Source organism: Diabrotica undecimpunctata, chromosome 2, assembly GCF_040954645.1.
Source record: "Diabrotica undecimpunctata isolate CICGRU chromosome 2, icDiaUnde3, whole genome shotgun sequence".
In the NCBI taxonomy this organism is placed as follows: Eukaryota; Metazoa; Arthropoda; class Insecta; order Coleoptera; family Chrysomelidae; genus Diabrotica; species Diabrotica undecimpunctata.
In genome coordinates this window covers 147,755,516-147,773,313 of record NC_092804.1, presented here as the reverse complement: position 1 = coordinate 147,773,313, position 17,798 = coordinate 147,755,516, and the positions used below count along the sequence as shown (strand labels likewise).

At 33.3% G+C, this 17,798-nt stretch overlaps 1 protein-coding gene across 3 annotated transcripts in view; it reads right to left on the bottom strand.

Moving 5' to 3' along the window:
• Positions 1 to 2,343, bottom strand: part of ctrip (E3 ubiquitin-protein ligase ctrip) — a 98,212-nt gene extending 95,869 nt beyond the window's left edge. The window contains exon 1 of one of the 3 annotated variants that reach the window (XM_072523701.1): positions 2,233 to 2,343. The gene's annotated coding sequence lies outside the window, so the exon portion shown is untranslated. Of the gene's footprint in view, positions 1 to 1,942; positions 2,107 to 2,232 lie in introns of those variants that run through there. The other 2 variants (XM_072523702.1, XM_072523700.1) reach the window with 2 other exon arrangements.
• Positions 2,344 to 17,798: the final 15,455 nt, after the last annotated feature.

Genomic DNA, 17,798 nt, shown 5'->3' with positions numbered 1-17,798 from the left:
AGATGTTCATAATAATTTCATATTTAAATACTGCTAAACCCATAAATTGTTTACAACACATTTTTTTTTAGAAATTATGTAATTTTATGAAATTTCCAAAACGAAGTGGCTTTTTGCAAATGTTCAAGTTTGACTGATGATCATCTGATAAAACCAAAAAAGGTCTTGAAAATTGTAATCCCTTTGGATACTTTTTTTTAAACTATAGTACCTTTATAGCCAACCACTGAGAATATTCAATTTTAAAGTTTTTTTTTGTTTTGACATTTTATCACAAGGATTATTTGTCAAATATTTAAAAATATTTTATAAGTTCCACTCAAACTGTAATTTTCATTTAAAGTGGTAAAAACAACTTTGTTGATATTATAAACTATTAACATAAACAGAAAAGGTTACAGAAACCCAAAATATGTTGGCCAAAGTGTGTATGGAAAAAACAATACCATTTATTATAATAATAACTGGACCTTATTATTGCACAATGGAATTTTCCAACCCACTAATAGATAAACCACAAATGAATTTCACATAATATCATGAATGCAAACACATTTTAATTCAACTTCTTTTATGCCTTTCTCAGCTCTGGAGTAAGATTTGTTATTGTAATAATGTTAACAGTACTTCAAATAATTATAATAGAACTTTATATAATAATGAAAAATGTATCTAAAAGAGCACAACTCATAAGGACAATCTGTTTTTTTCCATAAAAAATGTTGAATAATCTTTCTATACTTATATATTTTTCAATGCAATTATTATCTTCATAAATATTTATTGTTTATTACATTACAAAACTAGAATAATTACATTTTCTAGGAATAATTACATTACAAAACTAGAATATAAGTTATGACATATGGGAGACTTGAGAAGAATCAAACTTCGATAAGGAGTTTCCAGGAAGAGCCCTAACATTCAAATCATGAAAACTTCACAAAATTAATTGTATTAATGAATAACTTTAAATAATAAGAAACTAAATTAATTTATTGTTACTTAGAATACTGATTAATACACCAAATGATCTGGAAGAGTTAACTTGGTGTTATAAACATGGAAAACATTTGTTAAAATAATTTACCAAAACCACAATGAAGTAAGCCTAGCATGAATAAAAATAGCGACTAAACACTAAACTAATACCAATAAGATCCTTATAAGCTTACTTCACATAACTACACCAAAAGTGTTTTGCTAGATTTACAGTATTTGGAAAGTTATGTGATAAATTCAAATAAAATCTTATGAATTTATATTTTAACTGTATTAAAAATATATTGTGTCTGTTCAGCAGTATGATACAGTAACATTGTATCTTATCCAAGCAGCTAAATCAAAATGAGTATCTGAGAGATAAATAAACTAAAAGGAGAAATCAGGAAAACAGATTTGTAGAGACAAAGCCTAGGAAACATTAATATAATATTAATATGTAGATGAGAAGGCTAGGTGATAATTCCAACTTACATTTTATCTATAATCATATAATCTGCAATCTCACCAGAACAAGTACTGTTATTGGTTATTGGTATTGCTTTTCATAATTAGTATAACCAAGTAAAAAATAAGAATACACAATTCTAAGTATTAATTAGAACACTCTTAATTTCTACTAGTGAGTCATGAATAAATAAATAAATGATATTTTGAGGTCACAATGAAAAGTGATTCCCACTTTTTCATTATAAAAAGAATCAGGTATTCATATCCCAGTATCCCTTTTTTATTATCACAATTAAAATTAGCTCTTTCATAAGTTTTAGTCATTACACCTTTTTAATCTCAATTTTTGTTTCACAAAGAAGGCGAATCCATTTTACAAACATTATATGACATTGGTATCAAAATGAAATAAAACTATTAACGACGACCAACCAACTACAAATGGTAAATTCGTAGAAAAAGCTGAAGTAATTTTTTTGTCTAAACCTACCGAAAATACACTCCATCGCATTCGCATGCACTTGATTTGTTTCTTTTAGATTGGGGATTATAAATAAATGGGCCAAAAATACTAACTAAAATGAATAATTTTGTTCTACACTGTTAACTTTATAACTTGCAACACGAACGGCTGCCTTGAGTAGCCAGCCAGCGATCACAGCGAACTCCCGTTTACACCACACAAACGTCTCCAGACCTGTTTTCCAAAACCAGTTTACGACTTATTTCAAAACATACAAATTTATAATATTATAAATATAACACTAAAATGCTACTTGCCTGTATTTTGTCCACTGATTGATTCACAAAAACATATGATCCATAATGCACCATTATTTTTCCAGTTACTACTATGATAAGCAAGTTTTACAATAATAAAATCCTATTAGAGACATCTAGAAACTTATGTAGTAACTATTAAAGGAGTTCTCTAGCGTCGTTACAGAAAACTGTACTGGTAAAGCAAGCTGTATGGATTTCTAGTGAGGTTTCGCCCATTGTGTGTAGGTGAAAGCATAGACATTACTATTTATTTAGACTTTAGACAATAATCCGTTGTAAAATTCTAAACATTTTTTATGTCTTCCATATATTTATAAAAAAAGGAAATAAATGATGTCGATGAAATATGAAATCATGATGTTCTTTTTAATTCTCAGGAAAATATGTACCTAAACCAAAAACTGTCCTGGAAAAAGGATATATTTATCATATATCCAAAAAAATCGAAAACGATATACTTAAGCATGATAACGGCTTTTTATCACGCAAATCGGGGAGTGGAACCAAATATTATTAATTTTCTACAAAGCATTAATTAATTATGTGATATTGTGATAGGTATCAGTAATAGGTATAGGTAAATAGGTAACTGGCGCTGGCGACTATTATTATGCCTGGGTACTTTCCGTAATACTTCAACAAATGTATTAGAAATCTAAGCAGCTCAATTATTGCATCTTAAATGTCAATATGAGTGCGATGTGTTTTTGCAAAACTCTGGTGCAAAGAAAAGCAGACAAAATATATGAATTAAACGTAAAAATGAATAGACCATTCTGGGACCATTCTGGTGTCCACATGTAGTTAGAAGTAATGAGCATTTTAATCGATTTGAAAATGGCATTTTAGTAATTACATCCTTCCCTGTTACAATAATTTTGAAGATAGATTATTATAAGTACAGTTTCCTTATCCCATTAGGTACACAAAATTCAGTCACTATTATTAATCATTTATACATACCTATCAAACAACGAACAACCAAATTTTATAATGGAAGATTTACACTTACTTACCTACTTATTGCGAGTTTTAAAACTTAGAACTTATTGTTACGATAAATATGACTCCTATTTAACCTGTTATTCTAATAAGTATTTTTCTAGTAGTTTCCCCTACGATAAAACCTGTATTCTTTTCATGCTGTTCTGAATTCCATGAATTCTACGGAACTCTGGAATAACGGCTATTTAATATATTTTATTTAAAAACAAGTGAGTCTGAATATTTGTATCGAGTTTGAATTGTAACGCGGAAATGTAGTACTTATATAAATTAGAATCGTGTAAATAGTGTAAATAAATTATTGTAAGACTTTATATAAATTAATAAAGACTTTAATAAATTAAGTGTTAGAACATTTTATAATAAATAAAGTTAATAAATTAGACTTAAAAAAATAGTTCATTGGCGTCAAAAGTGGAATTTTAAATAAATTGTGAAAATAACTACGATTTATGAGCTCACAGTTACGAATTTAAGAAGACATCACGAGGACAGAGAATAAGTTTCTACCGGAAAAAAGGCTGATTTAGTCCAACGACTAAACAACGGTTTGATGGAAGAGGATTTGGACCCAGAAACTTATCTATTTGAAGACAAACATGCTGCTGTCATCTCATCGATTTCGAAATTAGAGAACAAAGTTTCTGGTGACATCGCATCATTAGAGAACAAAGTTTCTGACGATATTTCGAAAGTTTCTTCTGATGTAGCCAAAGTTTCTGGTGATGTAGCCAAAGTTTCTGGTGACATCGCTGCTTTAGAAGACAAAGTCTCTGAGGAGATTTCTTCTCTAGAAATCAAAGTTTCTGACAATATCTCTTCGGAAATCTCTAAAGTCACTTCTAAGATGTCTGTCCTCGACGATAGAATGTCTTCGTTAAAAAAACCAAGTTGCTGCCGATATGTTGGCCTTCGAATCAGCTGCAAGAGCGAATGGATGGTCTGAAAAAGAAAAGGCTGTAAACCTGACTAGCGCTCTTCGAGGAGATGCTTTGGATGTGCTTCAGACTATAGCCGTAGAGGAGACGGATGATTTCGAACAACTGAAGAAGAGGTTAAATATGCGATATGGCCACGAACATTTAGAGCATGTATATCAGTCGCAGCTTAAAAGTCGAAGACAAAAGAGAGATGAGGCTCTTCAAGAATATGAGGTAGATATTGCCAGATTAGTACAATATGCTTATTCAACAGCTCCCGAAGACATGATGAAAAAGTTGGCCGTTCAAACGTTTAGTGATGTCTTATTCGACGCCATTTGAAATGTCGTGAAGATAGTGTATATGTAGATGGAGAAATAAATGGTAAAAGGCATACGTTGTTGGTGGATACCGGAGCGACCAGAACCATTATACTCCCGACAGTTATAAACAGCCGTAAGAAACTGTTACCAACGAGGTCGCGACTTCGGACTGCTACAGGTGAAAATGCCAACATTCATGGAGAAATCCAGGTACAATTAGGAATTGGAGCAGAAAAGTTCATCCATACTGTTACAGTTGCTGACATCGAAGAGGATGTTATATTAGGAATGGACGTAATGAATATGCATGGATTCCAATTGGAGTTTAAAAATAAGGTAATCAAAGTTGGTAACGAGGAGGTATTTCTTCATCCACATGATGATAACACTGTGCAAGCAGCCGTTAAAGAATATACAGTCGTGCCTGCGAGAAGTGAAACGATCATAGTAGCGCGGTTACAGGGAATTGTGGACGAAGGGACACCTGTTATGGTGGAGCCTTGGACCATGACGACGAGGTTGGCCGAGGAATCATAATTGGAAAGAAATTGGTGACTTCGGCTAAAGAAATACCTGTGAGACTTATCAATGTCAATGACTACCCAGTGACGATTAAGAAAGAGACAAAAGTAGGAACTTGTGTACCGGTGACATCCATAATCCGTCAGACGACAACATCTGTTTGCAGTTGCGGGACAGTCTCTAAATCAGATGGAGAAAAGAAAATTAAGGAAATTTCTTCGGCGGTATCGTGATATATCTTCGTACCGAAAGGAGGAAAGACGGGAAGAACTACCGTTGTTAAACATAAAATTGATACTGGTAATGCTAAGCCAATTCGCCAAACAGCTCGACGATTACTACAGGCGAAAAGAGAGAAAGCTGAAACGATTGTTCAGGAAATAAAGAAAGACAGGGTGATAGAACCTTCTACGAGCCCATGGGTCTCTCCGGTGGTCCTGGTTAAGAAGAAAGACGGAACGATGAGGTTCTGTGTAGATTACCGTTTGCTGAACAACGTCACCAAGAGAGATAGATATCCTCTGCCTTGGATTGACGACACATTGGACACATTGGCTGGAAGTAAATTGTTTTCTACTTTGGATTTGAAGTCTGGATACTGGCAGGTAGAAATGGACCCAGTAGATAAAGACAAGACAGCCTTCACCACAGGATCTGGATTGTGGCAATACAATGTTATGCCATTTGAACTCTGTAATGCTCCAGCGACATTTGAGAGGCCTATGGAAAATGTGTTGAGAGGGTTATCTTGGAAAACATGCCTGGTTTATCTAGATGACATAATCGTCTTGGGGGAGACATTTGAACATCATCTGAAGAATTTAGAAAACGTTTTTAATCGACTTAAAGCTGCCCAATTGATGTTAAACCCCAAGAAGTGCCAGCTATTTTAAGGTAAAGTCAATTATCTGGGTCATATAGTCAGTAAAGAAGGAGTGACCGTGGATAAAGGAAAAATCCATTAAGGAATGGCCAGAACTAACCGACAAATATAAAGTGAGAAGTTTTCTTGGATTATATACTTACTACCGGAGGTTTATTAAAAATTTGCAGATAAATCTAAGCTATTAACGCGACTTACAGAGGAAGCAATAGATTACCGCTGGGATAAAGATTGCCAAAATGCCTTTGAGATCTTGAAAAAGCATTTAATTACAGCACCAATTTTAGGGTATCCACTGCCAGAAGGAGAGTTCATCTTAGATACAGAGGCAAGTGGGAATTGGAGGAGTGCTGTCTCAGATTCAAGGAGGACAGGAAGTCCTCTTCCAAAATATCCAAGACCTCTTCAAACGGACTTCAGCTGGCAACAGTTGCCAGCTGAAGTCCGTTTGAAGAGGTCTACCCTCCGGACGCTGGTACTCACGTAAAATCTTAAACATCCTTCATTTTTAACAACCATATGTACATTTTTTGGCAACTTTAACTTCTGTAAAGGGTTTTACCCTAATATTTTGGTGGCTCAGGCATGTTAACCTGCTTTTAACCTGATGATGGAATTATTATTCCGAAAACGTTTGTTATTTTAATGTAGCCCTTCTAAGGGTTTTTGTAAATATACCTACTTACAAAGAATTAAACCTCTTTTTTGTGATACATGGTATACAGCCATCTGCAGGAATTTATTTTCCTTGTGGATTTTGTATTATGAATTTTTAAGCCGCCATTTTCAACTTTCGTTGCAAAAACCATTCAACAAGTATTCAAAGAGCTGTGGGTTTTAACAAACCACAAGTGTACCTCTTCTGCAACAAATATGAAGCACTGCTATCAAAATTTAACTTGACTCCCTCAAAGGTTTTGCCATCCATGATAATGCCTCAATGGTTCTGTCACAGAAAGGAAAAAGCAGGTTAGTAAAATTACACCAGAAGAAAGAGGGAGAAATGTAACTGTGCTACTATGTATCAATGCGACAGGTAATATATTTTTACCCCCAATATTTATATTTGGTAGGGTTAAAATAGCAGCAGAGTTGAAAAAGGGTGCTTTGGAAGGGAGTATTTTTGCTTTGACTACAAATTTTTGTTGCTAGAGTGAATCCAACTTAGGAAACTCTGGCTGTTTTGATACTTGATGGTCACAGTTCTCACAAGAAACTACAGGCTATTATATATGCGAGAGACCACAATGTTCACATGATAAGTATACTCCTCACACCACCCACAAACTTCAGCCTCTTGACCGAGCAATAATGAGACCCTTCAAGGATGCGTACAATGAGGCTTGTACCAAAAGAGCCATTGCTGGATTGGTTAAAACAGCTTTCCAGAATATAACTTGCAAAGTCTGGGTTTGCTTGTACTGGTTTGTACCCATTGCAGAAGACTATTTTTACAGATCTAGACTATCTTGTTACAGCTCACTTTTCTGAAGACAATGAAGTCCGTAGTGACACAGTCCCCTGCACAACAGCGCCTTCATCTGGATCACCATTGACTGTAACAGACAGGTTTGATGCAGCTTTATCTACCTCTTCTGAAAAATCACTAAAGTCCTGTTGCACAGTTGCAGTTTTCCGCCCTGCACATCTTCACGTGTAACAAACGAGGCTAGGAAGAAGATTATTCAAAGAAAGAGAAGAAGTGAAAAGAGTGAGATTTTGACTGGATTTTTTTATAAAACTATGTTGGAGAAAATGTTTAAGGAATCACAATAGAAGATCAAAAAGGCAGTGGAAAAAAAAAAAAAAAAGAAAACGCAACCAGCCAGAATAAACCAAACCAAATAGCTTGAACAAAAAAAAGCACAAGAGAATAGTATTGGTGTGAATAGACAAATTTTCACGTCAAAGATGCCAAATAGTGGAAGTTTAGCAATGAAAGCTGAAGAAGAGACTACTAAGTTGCGTATCTGTGGACGAACTAAAATAAAGATTGGATATTATTTACTACATGTAAGGGGTGGGCCCACGTAGCGTGCACGGATCAACAAAATCTACTTTTTTTAAAAAGTGTGAAAATTGTGTCACATGAACATTTGTAAGCAAATAAAATTCCAAAATATTTACATAGCTTACAAAATATTTAAAAAAAATGTATTTCATTATGCTGGCCATGCGATTAAAGCGTTCTTAATGTGTCCGGTACTGGGCACGTGTTTCTGTAGCACAACAAAAAATAAACTTTTTTTATTTGTTAATTTGATATGTCTAACAACGGAATTTTGCGAATATTAATTTTTGTGCCAATAATAAACATGATTACTTTTATAATATTGCATTTTTATTTGTTATATGTGTTTAAAAAGAATATTTTCAAAAAGCTTTAGGTGTCCGCTACTGGCAAGTCTCCCTTACGTTTTGAAATAATGATAGTTTTTATATTATTACCTTTTTAATTGGTTTATGTGGCTTATCTTAAATTTTAAAAATGAATTTTTCTGTAGAAGAATTAACAGCAATGATCTGGGTATTAGCAGAAAGTTCGAGAAATTGCCTACAGTAAAACCTCCCTTAACCGAAACCTTTTAAACCGAAACATCGTTTAACCGAAACGGCTGAGAGTTTCAATAATTTCGTCAAAAAAAAGTAAATTTGTGTTGGAAAATAAAAAAAAACTAAGAGCTCTAAAAGATATTTCCAAAAAAGCACTTCCATTTTTTTATAGAAGCCAAATAAGCTCATGAATGTCGACCACTTTATTTTCAGAATGGTTTGAAAATAAATTCGCTCCGAGTGTAAAATCCTTTTTAAAATCAAAAAACCTTCCCATCAAAGCATTGTTGCTTGTTGACAATACACCAACTCACTTTCAAAATCTACGAAATGGTGACAATTGTCAGATTTTTGCCATCGAATGGCACTAGCTTAATTCAGCCGTTAGACCAGAGAGTAATAGAGACATGCAAGGGACATTATAGAGGAGTATTTTTAAGACATCTGTTATAACAGGAGACGAATAAATCCAAAAGTGTTCTCGAAATTCTCAAATCTTTAACAATGAAACATGTTGTTTATTGGTGTCCTAAGTCGTGGGCCAAGATCAAATTTGAAAAAATGCTGGAACAAACTTTTTGATGGGATTTTAAATGACGATCCTGAAGAAGAAAATGGTATGGAAACGACAGAAGAAATTAAACCTTTAATAAAAAATTTGCCGGCATGTGACGAAATTAACCAAGAAGAGATGCGTGAGTAGTTAGCAGCCGATGACTCAGAAAGTTAATTCACCGACCAAGACATCCTTGATATGGTTCTTCATACAGACAACCTGAGCGTATCAGACGACGAAGATGAGGACCCAACAGACAACAGGCAGCACGAGACCGGCGACGATATTTTTAATGCCTTAGAGGTAAGAATTTTATACAGTAGGCCTAATTAGTTAGGGACACAGCTAGGTTCTTAATTTTTGTTGTCATTGTATAAAGTTTTGTACTTTTCAAATTGTTTTACGTTTCGTCGAACAATCGAATGAGGCAAATCATAACGTTCTGCAAATGAACGATGGAGATATAGCTGCAAAACATCGTTGTCAAATGAAAACAGAAGATTTATTTAAAAAAGCTTGTCAAACTTGTTCATTTTCCTTAATTTAATTACTTTATTCTGTGTTTGATTATTAGAAAACATTAGAAACCACCTCATCGTATTTTTAAATACCAATACTTTGACCAAGGATACTAGGAAAAACAATGTCATTTTTAACCGAAATTCTTGTTATCCGAAACGGCTCCCCCCAATTATTTCAGTTAACGAAGGTTTTACTGTATTTGCATCCAGAATACATATATCAACAGCGATATCCTGAAGGGAGGAAGCCAAACGTAACATTATGTTAAAAATCTGAAATTTCGAAGCTGTAAGTTTTGAATGACGCTGACTTGAAATATAATGTTTTCTTGAAGTGGCACTTTGTTATTTCACTTGTTTTTAATGAAGACCCAAGAGCATAAAAACTTCATAAAAAAATTTAACAAAAATGGATTGTCTAATAGACATAATACCCATTTTGGGTATAATGAAAATTCACATGCTAGTAGAGAACATTATTTCCAAGATGGTTAGAGTTTTAATATTATTTGTGCAATAAGAGATGATAAAATTTTAGCATAAAATTGTATGATGAAAATTGAAATAGTGAAGGAGATTGCCACCTTTTACAAGCAGCCATACGACCGTCATTACATACTTCAAGAAATGGACAGGTGACTTCAGCTTGGTATCAGCAAGATGGAGTACCTCCTTATAACTTAACGCCTGTTGCTCAGCACTTTACGACATATTTGATGACTAATGGATTACCAATCAGAACCCGTTTCGTTGAGCAGAGCGCCCTTCTGTCTTGACTTTTTAGATTTTGGTATTTGGGGTTACATTAAAAATCAGGTATTCTCTAAAATACCTATTTCCATATTTCTCATATCTTTATCGATATTATCATGGAACCTTATTCTGGGTCTTCCTCTTCTTCTCTGATCAATGGGTCTACCAATGAGCGATTTTCTAGCTGGGTCATTTTGTTCCATGCCCTATCTACGTCAGACGTCCTATCTTAATATGTTTTACGATATCTGGTTCCTGGTATATCCTATAAAGGTCGAAGCTGTATCGTCTTCTCCACATTCCATTGTCATTCACTGCTCCATAGATTGGCTTTAGTATTTTTCGCTCGAAACATCCTAACATATTTTCATTACTTTTCTTTATTTTATATTTACGTTCTATATGTATGACGAAATACCGCATTTATTAAATTTTGTAGTTCTTGTGCGTTGCTTGCTATTAGGATGGTATCATCAGCGTATCTGATGTTGTCTATGCTGGTTCCGTTAATCTTGATTCCACCTTAAACCTCGTCTAATTCTTTTCTGAATATAGATTCTGGGTATAGATATAGATTCCTGAATATATATTAAATAATAGTAGTGATATAACGCAACCTTGTCGTATTCCTCTTCGGATTCGCATATCTTCGAATGTTATGTGCTCTATTTCAATTGTTGCCGTTTCTTGCCAATATAATTCTGAGTGCCCACAGAGTACTTTTAATTTAGACCACTCTTCCACCTTCTCAAAGAATCTTTTGGTAGATTTAAAGGGAACCATTTATACCGACAGTCGTTCGGTAATTTCACCATATCTGGCACCTTCACTTAGTTTAGTCTTATAAGGACCAGTTATCAAAAACCAGCTTCCCTCTATGACGCTCGATGTGGCCGTTCTGATAAAAGGTACTACTCTTATAACATAACCCTATACCCCAAAACCTACAGCTTTATAATTTCAGATTTTTAACATAACTATATATCCGTCATTACTTTTAATCCAAACTTGCGCCACACCCTGTATATAAGATTCAAAAGTAATTTAAATACAGAAGAAAAATGTACAAAACAGTATTGAATTCGTTTTTACTAACAAACTTTTTGCATAATTAGATGCAGTTCTTACCTGGTGCTAGTAAAAATAAGTCCAGAATGATCCTTTGTTTAATTTCCCTTTTTCAACTAACTTTCACATATACACAGAAAATCTCCATTTGATTTTTCCGATTTGGAAAACCATTTTTTTATTGTACTTTCTTCCATTTTAGCAATGTTTACTAGATCGCCAGTACTTAGGTATCGTCGGCATATCCGTTGTTATTCATAGATACTATCAGTAACTACAGTTTTACTTTCTGCACATACGATGACCTTTATATAACATATAAAGCCATCAGAAAGGGAAGATAATATCTATGTTCAATCTAGAACTTGCTGGTTTCTCCCTTTAGCATTGGGCATGTATATTCCCATAAAAAAATAAACGCAAGAGCGGTATAAAACTCTATTTAAGAACAAGTAAAACCAAAAGACATAAATAAACATATATACATTTAAATATAATGAAACATAAATATGTCTTCTTGGCCAGTCAGGAACAAAAGTATTGTTAACGTCGGAGAAGCCTCCACCCCTACTGGATGGAACGACTGTCTGTTACTCACTGATGGAACTCGTCTGTGTTGACTGAGCAGCCTCCACGCCTACTAGCTAGAACGACTATTTGTAACTGACTGATAGTGACTGAGACGGCCGTGGTGAAGACTAAAGAGTTTTTTTTCACAAGTTGACGCTACGTGTTCTATGGCTCTTTGTTAAAATTCAATGTACGAATAAATAACCCGATGCACTGGAACATTGTATATTAACCGTTCATTGTTCTATAGCCTCTGTATTTTTGTAGGTGGAATCTTGGCTAAATATACGGGGAGAATCAAAACTAAAAAAAAGTCTGCTAATATTTTACCATTGTTTATCTATAGTTGCGAAACTGCAACATACAGTACCTTATGTTGTCATATCATGTTCATCATTACTACTTTATAGATGCTGCCACTCGAATTACCATATTATAATAATATTTTAATTCCTGACGGATTCCTTAGGTGATTCCTGGCGAACTTTGCCATCGATTTAATGTTTATGAAATTTCTATTTTCAAAATTAATTACTGTCTATTTATTTCTGGTTAAGCTCCCACGATAACAAAACCTAAAAATTACTCAAGTGAAAGCAATATAACCCTCATTAGTATTTGAAGTAAACAAGTTAATAGTTCCTGTAGGAGCATCCGTGCATCCGCCACTGTTTATAATCGATCGATTTGGCTGGTCCAGGCGTCTCTTGCGGGCGCCGTGACACTACGCTCCCAGGATCCCCTTTTACATACTCAGGACTCCAGTGAACATTTAGTTTTCGGGATCCCCCATCGTGAGCCATCACGTCGCTTTTGTGTAGATTCTCTCTCGATCTCTCAACTCCGTAAAAGGTAAATGATCGTGTTGTAAATATTGTTATGGACGCTGTGAATGTTCAATTCCTAATTAAGCTCCAGGTGGTTTTTAACAATTAAAGTAGGTATTTTATGCAAATAATTGATAGTTTTTTAAATAATTAAAATAGGCAAAATGTAGTTGGTATTATTATAATGCAGTTTTTATGACACATTCTATTTAGTAAATCGTTTCTATTTACATATAAAAATGTTTCTTAAAATATTAAAATTATTTATCATTAAATACATGCATATTCAATTCTATCCACATTTTTTAAAACTTTCTCAAATTTTTAAATATTTAAAATTTTGATTGAATTATTAAAATTTTAGAATCATGGTTTTGTTATAAAACGGTTATTTAAAACTTTTACAACAATATTAAATAATTTTTATATAATGTAAATTAATAAATATTTCTGCCAAGTAGTTTTTATTAAAAGTTTACATTTATTGCATATATAATAATATATTATATTGTATAATTAATATTACATAATTAATATAATAAAATACAATAATAAGTAAATAAAAAGTTTTTCATTTAATAATAGCAAATATAAACATTTTAAATGCTAAATATATATTGGAATAATGTTTCTTTTGAAGGTACCTAGTTTTCACTTAAAAAAGTCAATTATTTAATTATAAAATGGATTTATATATATATATATATATATATATATATATATATATATATATATATATATATATATATATATATGTATATATATATATATATATATATATATATATATATATATATATATATATATATATATATATATATATATATTTATAAATATACTCCTCTCCAAAATTACCGCACCACTTCAAACGGACCATGACTTTTTGAAACTATATTTATTCTGAACCCTTAATTGGATTTCGATGATTTTTTTTCACAATGTTTTTCACAGCAAGAATCAGCATAGAAGCAGTTAGTTGGCTATAAAAAATCAAACAATTTGGCAGGACAGTTTCAGACTGTTAATATTGGTTACAATTCATCTCTGTTTGAGAAACAAACAGAGATGGCGTAAACAAGGAGGAGGAAGGCTCACAAAACCACGTCAAGGTTAGTTTAACAGGATTCGTGTTATAAGAGAACGTTTTGTCACAATGATACATTTACAAATACGTGGCAGATGTTCATAATGTTCAAATTAGTAGAAACACTATACAAATGCGTGTCGTTGTACAAGATCTGCATTTTAGGATACCAGTCCGAGCACCAGTTTTAAACGTAAATCATCGTAGAAGTAGATTACAATTTGCCAGAGAGCACCCTCACTGGAATGTTAATGTCTGGGAGCATGTGTTGTTTATTAATGAATCGAGATATTGCTTATATGGCTTAGATAGACGTGTGAGAGTTATTCGACGACCAAGAGAATGCTACGCACAGTGCAACATATGACCGACTACGTTGTTAAATGGAGGATCTGTTATGGAATGAGGAGAAATATCTCTTACAGCGCGAACGGAACTTGTTGCTTTACGAAGAGGTTCCTTAACAAATGAAAGATATATTACAGACATTTAGTCTCTACCCATGTAGTTCCATTTGATCCTTACATAGAAGATAATTTTCTTTGAATGCATGATAACGCTCGACCACATGTTGCATATGTGGTTACCCTGTAGTGATCATTTGCCAAGTTTGCTCCATTTCTAACTTGGCTGCACTGTACTGCAGACCACCAATAGTTACAAATATGTATGTACAGTTGCCTTTCATCTTATACACATATTTTATTATATTTTTTTCCTTTGTTACGGGCTACGTTGATACCTTTTACTTTTATTTTACTATTAACTCGCATTAAACTTTTTCTGGTTGTTTGAAACGTTCTAAAAGTTGAACAATCTTTTTCTCAAGTAGTTAAGCTTTCTCCGTGGATGTGTTAGTTGTTGCTCTGGAAACCTCAGAGTCTTTTAACATTGTTGACACAAATTGGTCGCATTGCTCCTGTAGTGATCCTTTCCCAAGTTAATATGCTCCTTTCTAACTTGGCTATAAATACGTATATATCGTTGCCTTCCATCCTACACACATATTTTATTATATTATTATTTTTTTTTCTTTTTTTGCGAGCTACGCCGATACCTTCTATTTTTTATTATATATATATATATAATATGAAATTATAGCAATTCAATTTTTGCACTTTTGCATACTATAGGTAAGTTCGGCCAAATCGACTTATTTTCACCCCTAAAAATTGTTTTATAATTTGTTATCGATCTTTTTGTAAGACCTTGTGTATCTATGGTAGGTTTCTCTGCTTCTTTATCAAGTTGTTCATAAGATTTGTTTGGTACATTTAGCTCATTTCTGTCAGTTAACTCCTGTTTAAAGCTAAGTTTATTGATTCTTCTTCTTCTGGTTCCTATCCGTTTCGGATGTTGGAAATCATATTGGCAATCATGACCTTGCTCGCTGCGGCTCGAAACAGCTCCGTTGAGGTTTTCTTAAACCATGTTCTTAAATTCCGCAGCCATGATATTCTCCTTCTACCGGGTCCCGCTTACCTTTGACTTTACCTTGCAATATAGACTGCAGCAGGGAGTAACGGTGCTGATTTCTCATAACGTGTCCCAGATATTGCAATTTTATGCGTTTGATCGTAAACACAATCTCTGGTTCCTTCTTCATTTTTTCCAGAACTTCCTTGTTCGTGATCCTTGCTGTCCATGATATTCTCAGCATTCTTCTATAAAGCCACATCTCAAATGCTTCAAGTTTTTTAATAGTGGTGTCTGTAAGCGTCCATGCCTCCGCCCCGTACAACAACACAGAGAAAACATAGCATCTCAAATGTCTCATTTTTGTATTTAGGAATATGTTTTGACTTTTGAAGATGGCGCTCATTTTGTTAAAGACCGCTCTTGCCTTTCCTATGCGGCACTTTATTTCCTGTACATTGCTCCACTGTTCGTTTATAATAGCTCCCAGGTAGCAATACTGTTTTACTCGCTCTATCTGCGTCCCATTAATGTATAGATGAGCCCCATTTATATTCTCCTTGCTGATAATCATTTGTTTCGTTTTGTGGGTATTAATGTTTAGTCCGTACTGTTGACTGTACTCGTTTATTCTGTCCATTAGCCTCTGAAGTCCCTCTAAACTATCTGCTATCACCATGGTGTCGTCGGCATATCTAAGATTGTTTACTCTTTCACCATTTAGAAGGATGCCTTCGTCTATTCCGTAAAGAGCCTCGTTAAAAATTTTCTCTGAGTACATATTAAATATCAACGGCGATAGGATACATCCCTGTCTAACTCCACGTAGTATTTTTATGTGATCTGTTTCTTCTCCGTTAATTTTCATGTATGCGGTCTGATTCCAGTATAGTTCTGAAATTATTCTGAGGTCTTTGTCATCCAGGTCTGCTTCTTTTAAAATGTTTATCATCTTTTGATGTTGAACTCTGTCAAATGCCTTTTCATAGTCGATCAAGCACGCGTTTATTGATTAAGGTACGGTTATTTTCGCTTAGTATAATATGCTCACTGATATATCTGAGTAGTATCAGAGAGTGATCAGAACTGGGACCACCAGTTTCTTCTATTTTCATAAAATTTGTTGCAATTGTTCTTGAAATGAAAAAGTTAATCAAGTCGGGTGCGGGTGTTTGATTTTGACAATTCAGACATATCATATATATTTTAAATTAAAAGACTTTAAGATGAGAGGATAATGTATTTAGTACATGAAATCAATTTTAATTTAAGAAATCCTGTCAGACAAATAATGATAACATGTAATTTTTTCCTCCTTAAGGTATCGTGCATTTCTGCGAAGAAACCTACCCTTTATGGTCTTATCAGGTGACATAGACAGGATTCATTGTCCTAAATTGTTAATAAGTTGTTCTATTTTTAGCAGTATTGCGGAAGATTTCATACTTATGAGTTCCTATCCATTGACAAATATTATGCCGGCATGACATCGTTTTATGTCTTAGAGCTTTATCTTTTCTTTTAGTATCAGTTACTAAAAATATCGTTCTTCTTATAAAATGTGCCAAAGTATGCAGTTATTTTCTTCTTCTTTTAACAGCTTTTGACTGTCCACTCCTAAATGTAAGCTTCGCCTTGTTGTTTCCATTTTAATTTGTCTCTTTCTATCTGATGCCATTGTTTTCCCGCCTTTTCTTTCACATTGTCCAGTCTTCTTCTTCTTTTCCTCCTTTTTTGGCTTTTATTCTACTGAATAATCAGCCAAGGAATTTTTTTAGAAAAGTTTTGATTTTTTGAAGCATCTGTAAATATTCGTACCTATGTAATTATAGTAATATAAATTTACAAAATTATAATATTCCCAAAGGTTCTCAAACTGTTTTTTTAAAATAATGTTTTGATGATTGGTATAAGTGTTGATATTGTATTCATTTGAGTAGCAGGCTGGTATGTCACTTGTAAAGGGATTGATGTTAAAATCTTTTTGACTGCTGTTAGGGCGTCAATCAAATATGTTGGTTTTTTTACCTTCCAATATCCTTGTTGATAACCATGATATATTTTTAAGTCTAGAAGCATATTTAATAATGAGTGATTTAAAGTTGTGCTAATTTTTGCTATGTATTTTGTGGCAATCCATTTAAATCTACGCGCGTTCGACGTTAGAAATTTGTCTGTATTCGTATATATTGAGTGAATCGGCAAAATCCTTACATATGTAAGATATAGGTAAGAGAGAGACAGAAGATATATTTTTTCTCTCTTTCTCTCTCGAGAATAAAAATGTTCCTTTTGCAAACATATTTAATATTTATTAATAATATTATTTTTTTATTAATATTATTATCATGGTAAATTAAACGTATGCGTAAGTTATGTATATTGTCATTTTTATATACTTATAAATATTACATTTTAATTTGTATTGTATTATAATATTGAATTATGTGGCAGTGTATTGTATTGTATTTTTATGTTAATAACAAAATTAACAATGAATTTTACTGCAGAGTATGTGTACAATACACATTTACTTCCCTCATTTACTTACTATACTCCCAT